This window comes from Mauremys mutica, chromosome 12 (genome assembly GCF_020497125.1).
Source record: "Mauremys mutica isolate MM-2020 ecotype Southern chromosome 12, ASM2049712v1, whole genome shotgun sequence".
NCBI classification, from domain to species: domain Eukaryota; kingdom Metazoa; phylum Chordata; order Testudines; family Geoemydidae; genus Mauremys; species Mauremys mutica.
Genome location: NC_059083.1, coordinates 67564990 through 67572787, shown reverse-complemented (window position 1 = coordinate 67572787; position 7798 = coordinate 67564990).

Here is a 7798-nt window from a genome sequence, read left to right as displayed (position 1 = left end):
CGGTGCTGTTTTCATTCAACCCAACAGGAACCCTTACAAACTAGCTCTAAGGGCAGCCAATCTATTAAAATTGCTGCACGGGTAAGAAAACAGGACACTTATTCTTTTTCTCTGTCCTGCCATCATTATGCAATTTAAAGTCTCCAAATGCTCAAGTCATTTCTTTCCCCCCTTTAACGACTGGAAAGTCCAGCAGCAGCAGCCCTACGGGACAAAGACTTGGAGATTGCAGGATTGATTTATTCAGTGCTCTGAGCAGCACGAAAGTGACTGAGGGCAGTGCTTTGATTTCTCTCAAGCTGATCAAATGCTAGACTGAGGACACAGCAGAGTTTTACATGGTTGCAAGACAGACCCCCCCGAGATGGATTCAGCCTGGAAATCGAACTAGCCTTCTTCAAAGACAGTAGTTCCTCTGGTGAAGTTCAATGTCTCAGTACAATTAAGTAAAGAGAGAGGCAGACTTGGAAGATTGAACTTCCCGCCACCTTTAGCTGCACTTTGCAGGCCCAATCTAACCCCCAAGGCAGGCTTCTATTCACTTCAATGGAGCGTGACCCTACACAGCAATGAAGTCAAGCTTTATTGCAAGCTGGATCAAACCCTTGGGCCCTGAAGAGTCTTTTCTGGACTCCAAAAGGAGCAGAATCCCTTCAAGCCGTGTTCTTTTAAGGCCCTGTGGCTCATCCGCCATTTAATGGGCGCTTTGCTTGTTGGTATTGGCTGCAGATGGGTATTCCGTTGGGTGTGCCATTGTATCCCTCCCCTTTCAAAAAATGATTTGAGTCTGACAGATTGGCCGGCACTGCAGGTTATGACAAGAGAACAGTTTAATGCTTTGCACAGGATTCAGCCAGCCTCAGATCCTCCCTTTCTAAACTTGCACTTGAAAAGACAAGGCATAAAAACAAAAACCAACAAAGCCGTCTGTGGATGCAGAGCGTGTGACACTGGATACAAACTGGCTCTTGCTCTTCCACTCCAAAACCTGTTCAGTGGAACCACCAAATCCTGCTTCTTCACACAACAAAATTATTTCCAACACCTCATCTATCAGTGGCACAATCCAGTCTTTTAGGCAGCCTACCTCTAATGCCTAAAGGCAATCAGAGCCCTTCCACATTCTTTTCCCAGCACATCTCATGAACCCCCCTGCTGTTTGCTCATTAGGGCTTCCCTCACTCTCCTCCCATCCTAAGCCATTGAGCCTGTAGCCAGGACATGCACCTGAATTCTCCATCGCTCCTTGTGCCATAGCCTGATTATTCTTCCTCCATCAGACTGCAAGAAGCCACACTCTTTGCCCTCACTTGGAGGCTGCAATAGTGCTGAATGAATCCAGTAATAGGTTGTACAACTACAGTAGCTTGCAGCAAAGGATCTCAAAACACTTTGGAAAACTTGCCCCTATTTAAATTGTGTTAGATGGTGCCTGCCTGTATCACTTGGCTTGGCATTAGTTGACCAGCTTGCTTATGTGAACTGTCCCATGAACTTGGTAAAGAGATCTGCTCCAATCAAGGTGTGACTTAAAGCCAATTAATCATACAATGGGAGAGAGAATTAAACCTTTAGGCCAGATGTCCATGCATGCCTCAAGCCGGTTAGTGCAACATGTGTGTGCAATGGAAGGCAAATGAAGTAAAACAAAAATGAAAAGTGCACTTCAAAGGAGGAAGTTGGCATTAGGATTATTCTGAGAATCTGTGAAATCAATATCCTTTTGTAGACCCGATGCTTTCCAACAACAGACAAGAGCTAGGTATTACTATTTCTCTAGCGCCTTTCATCAGTAGATCTCAAAGCACTTTACAAAGGTCAGTAGCATTAGCTCCATTTTAAAAATGGGGAAATGGAGGCGGGGGGCTGAGGGGGATGCGACTTGCCCAAGGTCACCCAGCAGGTCAGTGACAGAGCTAGGAATAGAAGCCAGGTCTCAAATCCCAGTCTATTGTGCTGTCCATAGAGGAGGCTGGCCTAAGCATTCTTTGAGGAGGTTATGTCAAGCCTGCAGATAGGCCAGGAAGGAATAAACCAGCCTGCAGCCAGTTCTCTGCTGTGGAAAGATGGACAGTAGATTAATCAGGTACTGATGCATGGCCATCAGAAAGCAAGATGTATTCTCACTCCGAGGTAGATTTTGCTGCAAAGACAACAGAAACACAGGAGCTACTGGGTAGCCCCTGTTGCTTTGCCCAATCATGAGACACACAAAGGCACTCACAATGACGAGGAAGTTCTGGAAATGTGGCTCCATGGAGTAACCCAGTGGGGATCAGCCTAAGAGAATAAATATGGGCCTGACGTGAATAGTTTATAGCCTAATAAAAAGGGCAGTAGTTGAAGGAAGGGAAGGCATGGTGCTATCATGGCTAAAGAGGCCCCTGTTAAGGACAGTTTTGAAGGAAGAGTCTAAACATGTATACAACAAACATGACAGATCAAAGCCCAGAGTGCAGAGACAATGGCACCGCATGTTCCTTCGTGACTATCCATGGTAACAAGCCCATCATTGAATGCAGTCCAGTATCAGTTGATTCCTTGCCTCTGTGGCCCTCCACCTGCTCCCCTCCCTCCTCACTGCCTGGGAGAACTGCTAATGGACAAACACGTGCGAGAGCAGGTGGCTCTCACTGGCACTCAGAGGCAGTGGAGGGAGGGTTAATTACATCCATGTGCACACTGCACCCAGGGGTTGGAGTCTAAAAGTGGTTTACTGGGAGGGGAAGTTAGTGAGTATTTACTGAGATTTGTTAACTTTTAACAGCTGAGTTCCTGTGGGCACAGATAATACAGAGGAAAAAATACTCCCATGGGTGTCTCCCTCAGGGCTCCTTCTCCATTTCCTGCACTGCTGGGCACAGGTCAGAGAAGGATGACTAACGTGACATTTTTACACTTAAACTCAGGATGCCTAGAGTTAATAACGTGAGTCACACAGGGATGCATGTCCTGTACATGTGCACTTCCAGTGCCTTTCACCCGAGACCCTCCAAGTGCTTTCCAAACAGTGGAACCTAAGGAGGAACTCAGTAACCTTCCCAATTTTCAAATGAGGAAATGGGGAGACAATGAGGTTCAGGGCTTAATTTGTAATGGCTGCTGCTGCTGAAGTGCTAATGATTGCATCATATCTCAATGACAGAGAAATAGACAGTAATTCATCCCCTGCCTCCCAGAACTGGTGTTCATTCACCCGACTTCACTTGTTTCTGGTTAATTCATGGATTTGCCTGGGAAAATTAAGCCTCTGATCACCCTCTTAGAGCAGAATGCAAACATTCAAGACATACACATCTACCCTTAGTACATCTCCTCCTAGGGTTTAAATCAGGGGTCTCAAACTCAATTGACCATGAGGGCCACATGAGGACTAGTACATTGGCCCGAGGGCCGCATTACTGACACCTCCCCCTCACTGACCTTGGCCCTGTCTCTACTCCACCCCTTTCATGAGGCCCTGCCCCTGCCTCTTCCCACCCCTTCCCCAAAAATCCCACCCCAACTCTGTCCCCTCCCTGCCCCCAGGGGGTGCAAGAGGAGTGTGGGGTATGGCAGGGGCTCAGGGCAGTGAGTTGGGGTGAGGAGGGGTGTGGCAGGGGCTCAGGGCAGTGAGTTGGGGTGTGGGGTGCAGGAGGGGTGTGGCAGGGGGTCAGGGCAGTGGTTTGGGGTGCAGCAGGGGTCAGGGTGCAGCAAGGGCAGGGAGTTCAACTGCAGGAGGGGCTCAGGGGCAGGCTCTGGGCCAGCGCACACCAGGGGCAGGAAGGCTCCCTGCCTCCCCTGCCACTGCGCCACTCCACTCCAGAAAGCAGCTGGAACATGGGGGAGCAAGGGCACAGGGGTGTGTATTGCTGTTGCTTCAGGCACCGCCCCCAGCGTCTCCCATGGGCCAGGAACAGGGAACTGCGGCCAATGGGAGCTGCTGGGGGCAGTGCCTGAAGCAACAGCACCCCACAGCACTGCGCCTCTCTTCCCCCCATGTTCTTTCTGCTTCCTGGAGCAGCATGGGGGCAGGGCAGGCAGGCAGTCTGCTCTGCCCCCGGTGTGCGCCGGGCCAGAGCCGCTCTAGGTAAATGCTGGGGGAGGGGGGGCCCCCCACAAGGGGCTCACAGGCTGCAGAAAATAACCTCACAGGCCACATGCGAGCCGCATGTTTGAGACCCCTGGTTTAAATAGTCACACTGTCACCACCACCAATGGGTGCGTGCTTCCCAGATTGACCATGGGGCTGGGAGCCAGGAACCCCTGAGTTCTAATTCTCACTCTTTGGCCCTGGGCAAGTGACAGTCTGTCTCAGTTTCACCATTGGTACGAGGATACCTTTACCTGCCCTGCAAGAAGAACTATGAGCAAGCTTATCTGCAAAGTGAGTTATCCTCTCAATGACTATTCTCAACATGGGTGTCTAGATGTGGATTGTGACAGTGAATTTTATTGTCTAGAGACCACAGGACATTCTTTGAACACAGAAATATACCTTTTATAGTGTGATGCAACCTTAAATCAGTGGAACTGGAGCAAATTGGATACAACTCCCCTCAGAGGAATCGTGTTATACCCAAAGACACTTGCACATTTTGCAACAAATATTGAATTTGCAACCTGCCCTTCTATTCTTAAAATCCACATCTGGATTATAGTGAATTATGTCAATCGCGTGAGAGAAAGCATGGACTTAGAAAACTTTCACCCTGGTTTACATGACCAGCAAAGGATCAATTTACACAGAAGTTTGGAGAAACATTCAGGAGCACGGTTGAGGAGGACAGGCAAGACTACCAGCCCCATAACAGTCAAACTGATACTGCACTTGTGCTTTAATATCATAGGTATCCGAAATGCCACCGAGGGTAGGGGAGATTGGAGCATTGATTCTACACTGGTGAAGAACCAAGACACTGCTATTTTGACTACAAGCACTATGGGACTTTTTTCTGGCTGTTTAGAGCATCTAGCCCAATGTGGTCCTGGTCCATGACTCTGGCTTCTAGATGGTATCGCACTATTAATAGCTAGTAATCAGCCAACAATTGAGATCGCTTTGCATCAGGACAGGAAAGTGGAACACAAAAATCTCTATTGGAGGCAGGCACACTTAAAAAAAACAACCAAAACACACACAATGTTTTGCTGAACCTGTTCTTAGTCCAATGAGTGGAACATGAAAGGAGAGGTTTGTGCACAGGAGAGGCTGTATCACAAACCTGTTCCACAGTACCTCTCCCTCTGCATATTTTCTACTATTTTGGTTCTAGGTGAGGCAGCAAAGAAAAACAATTTGCAGAGAAGACTTTGAACTAGGGCTGGCTGGAAAACAAGAATCTTCTCTCATGAAAAGCTTTGAGGCTTTGACATTTGAACACCAGACTTTTTTTTTTTGGTGAAACACCCTACAATAGCCAATAGGCTGTGCCTGATTCAAGACTTGAAACTGGGTCTTTCACATCCCAGGTGGGTGGCCTAATTCCTGGGCTATTGGCTACTCTGGAGTGTGGGTTTCTGTCTCCTGCTCTAGAAATTCCATCCTGGACCTGAGACCTTCCTATGGAAAATTGTCAAAATAATGTTTCAATTTTTTATAAAAAATAAAAAGTACCATTTTCCAACAAAAGCATCTAGTAAAAATCCCGAGCCAGCTCTATTTAGGGCCCATGATTCTTTGCATGAATGTACAAACCTTTTCTGCTGGTAGTGTCCTTCCAGAGCAGAGTTCTCCATTGCCTCAGAGGGAATTACATTAGGCGGAGATAAGCTGCTCCGCATGGAAATCTGACTGTAAACGGGGAGGGAGCGGTACAGATGGTTAGCAGGAGCAAGTTAAGGTAGTCCATTTGAGCAGTAGCTGTCTTGTCATGTCACAATTCCTAACCAGCCTTTAATCAGATGGGCTGGAGTTGTGCTCCTGCAGTCAGCAGTGCTCACTAGTACCAGCTCTATTTCCTCAATAAGACACAGTGAGAGGGAGGGGGAAGAGTAATCATTTCAAACAACTACTGACTGTTCCATGCAGCTGAAACAAAGCACAAAGGAAAGAGGAAGTGAAGTACGTAGCACACAAAGCAGCAGTCTAGAAATCCTTTGGAGGAACAATTGTTCTCCCATTCACTCCAGTACATTTCAAATATCATCGCTACACGGGAAGCCGCAGGCTTTTATTGTAGTATTTGCCTCCCCAATCAGAAGGGCCCTCACCATTCAAGCATGGTTAACTCCTCAACAGACCTTGATGAAGGTATAAGCCAAGGGAAAAAGCTCAGTCTCAGCAGATTAAGGAATTTGGGTTGGCCTTGAGGTCATCTGCCTAGATTCCACTGATTTCCCTTTATTAGTAGATTGTCTTCTCACCTTTAATTTTCCTCATGCTTCTGATGAGCGTGGAACTCGCTTGTGGCTGAGCAAACAGGCAACATCCGAGAGGACTGCAACACCATTCCACGGGCGGACACTGGGTGTAGAAAGCCACCTGCTACTCTCAAGGCTGCGACAATAACTTGTGCTCAGGTCGCATGCATTCCCCCAAAGCAGGTTCTTACGTGAAAGCATACTGCCAGTTGCTACTACTCAAACAGCCAATCCAATCCCGGATATAAGACAGGGATGACTACATGGAGTCAATATCAGAGCTCAAGTCTAAAACTCGGAAGTTGCCGCATCATTGGATAAAAACAAGACTTCAGTTTGGAGCATAATTCAAACATAGCTGGCAGTTTAGACTCCTTGCCAGTCCAGTAAGGCTGGTGAAGAGTACTGTGTCAACTAGACAACAGCACACAAGCATGGAAGCTAATAAAGGCTTGTCAAGCAAGCTGGATAAACAATACACATGTTGGATCAACTGCTGGGGATCAGAAACTTAGACAAGTAGCTCTGTTGCACCAGCAGCTCTCTTCTCAGCTGTAGGTGAAAGGTGACAGGGTTCTCTGCATTCTTGGAGAGCAGAAGTACAGAAGTTGAACCAGCTGGCAACTGTTCTCCACCCCAAAAACCCTCTTCCTTCCTTTTAAACAAACTAAGGAGTTGGTTTGGCCTGGACTTCTGGGTGCAAGAATGAACTTCAGGGGTTAACGAAGCAGAACTAACTTCTACAACCCATCCCTTGGGCAACAGAAGACAAAACAGTCTCAACACCTTATTTATCACAACCAGTGATCATGTCAGATCAGGCCCCAGCAAATAGGAGGACCTGAATAGGAGGAATCAGAGCAATAAATGTTTTCATACATGGAACACTCACCTTCCAAATGATGTCCTGTTCAAGTGGCTCTGTTCTTTGCCCCTAGCATATTCAGATCGGGATTTTCCATACCATATCAGAACAATGACCCACCTCGCCTCATACCTCACCTCCAAGACTGACCATCACAGGAGGCTTCAGTGAAAGGTGCAACACTCCTGCAACAAGACAATACCATAATCTGGGGGAACCCAGGCAGTTCCAGTAGCTATTATTCATGCCTCGTTTTTTAATTGTAAGGAGTTTGTCTCAGTGAATTATGAAGCGCTCCCCAGGTTAATAATTGTGTACAAAACTTCATTTCTTTTAACCACTTTTAAAAATCTACCTTAAATTCAGCAATATTCCCCTTGCTATTGTGTTGAGAAAAGTAAAACAAAGCCTCCTAAATGAGCGTCTCTATGCTATCCATTCATATACCTGTGTCACCTCATTTCTCTCTTCTCTCAGAAAAGTCCTAAAGCTTTTAAATCTTTTTATGGCTGCTGTTCCAGATCTATAGATTTCCATTGGCCTCTTCTGGAGCTTTCCATTATTACTAGATCTCTTTTGAGACAGGGTGAT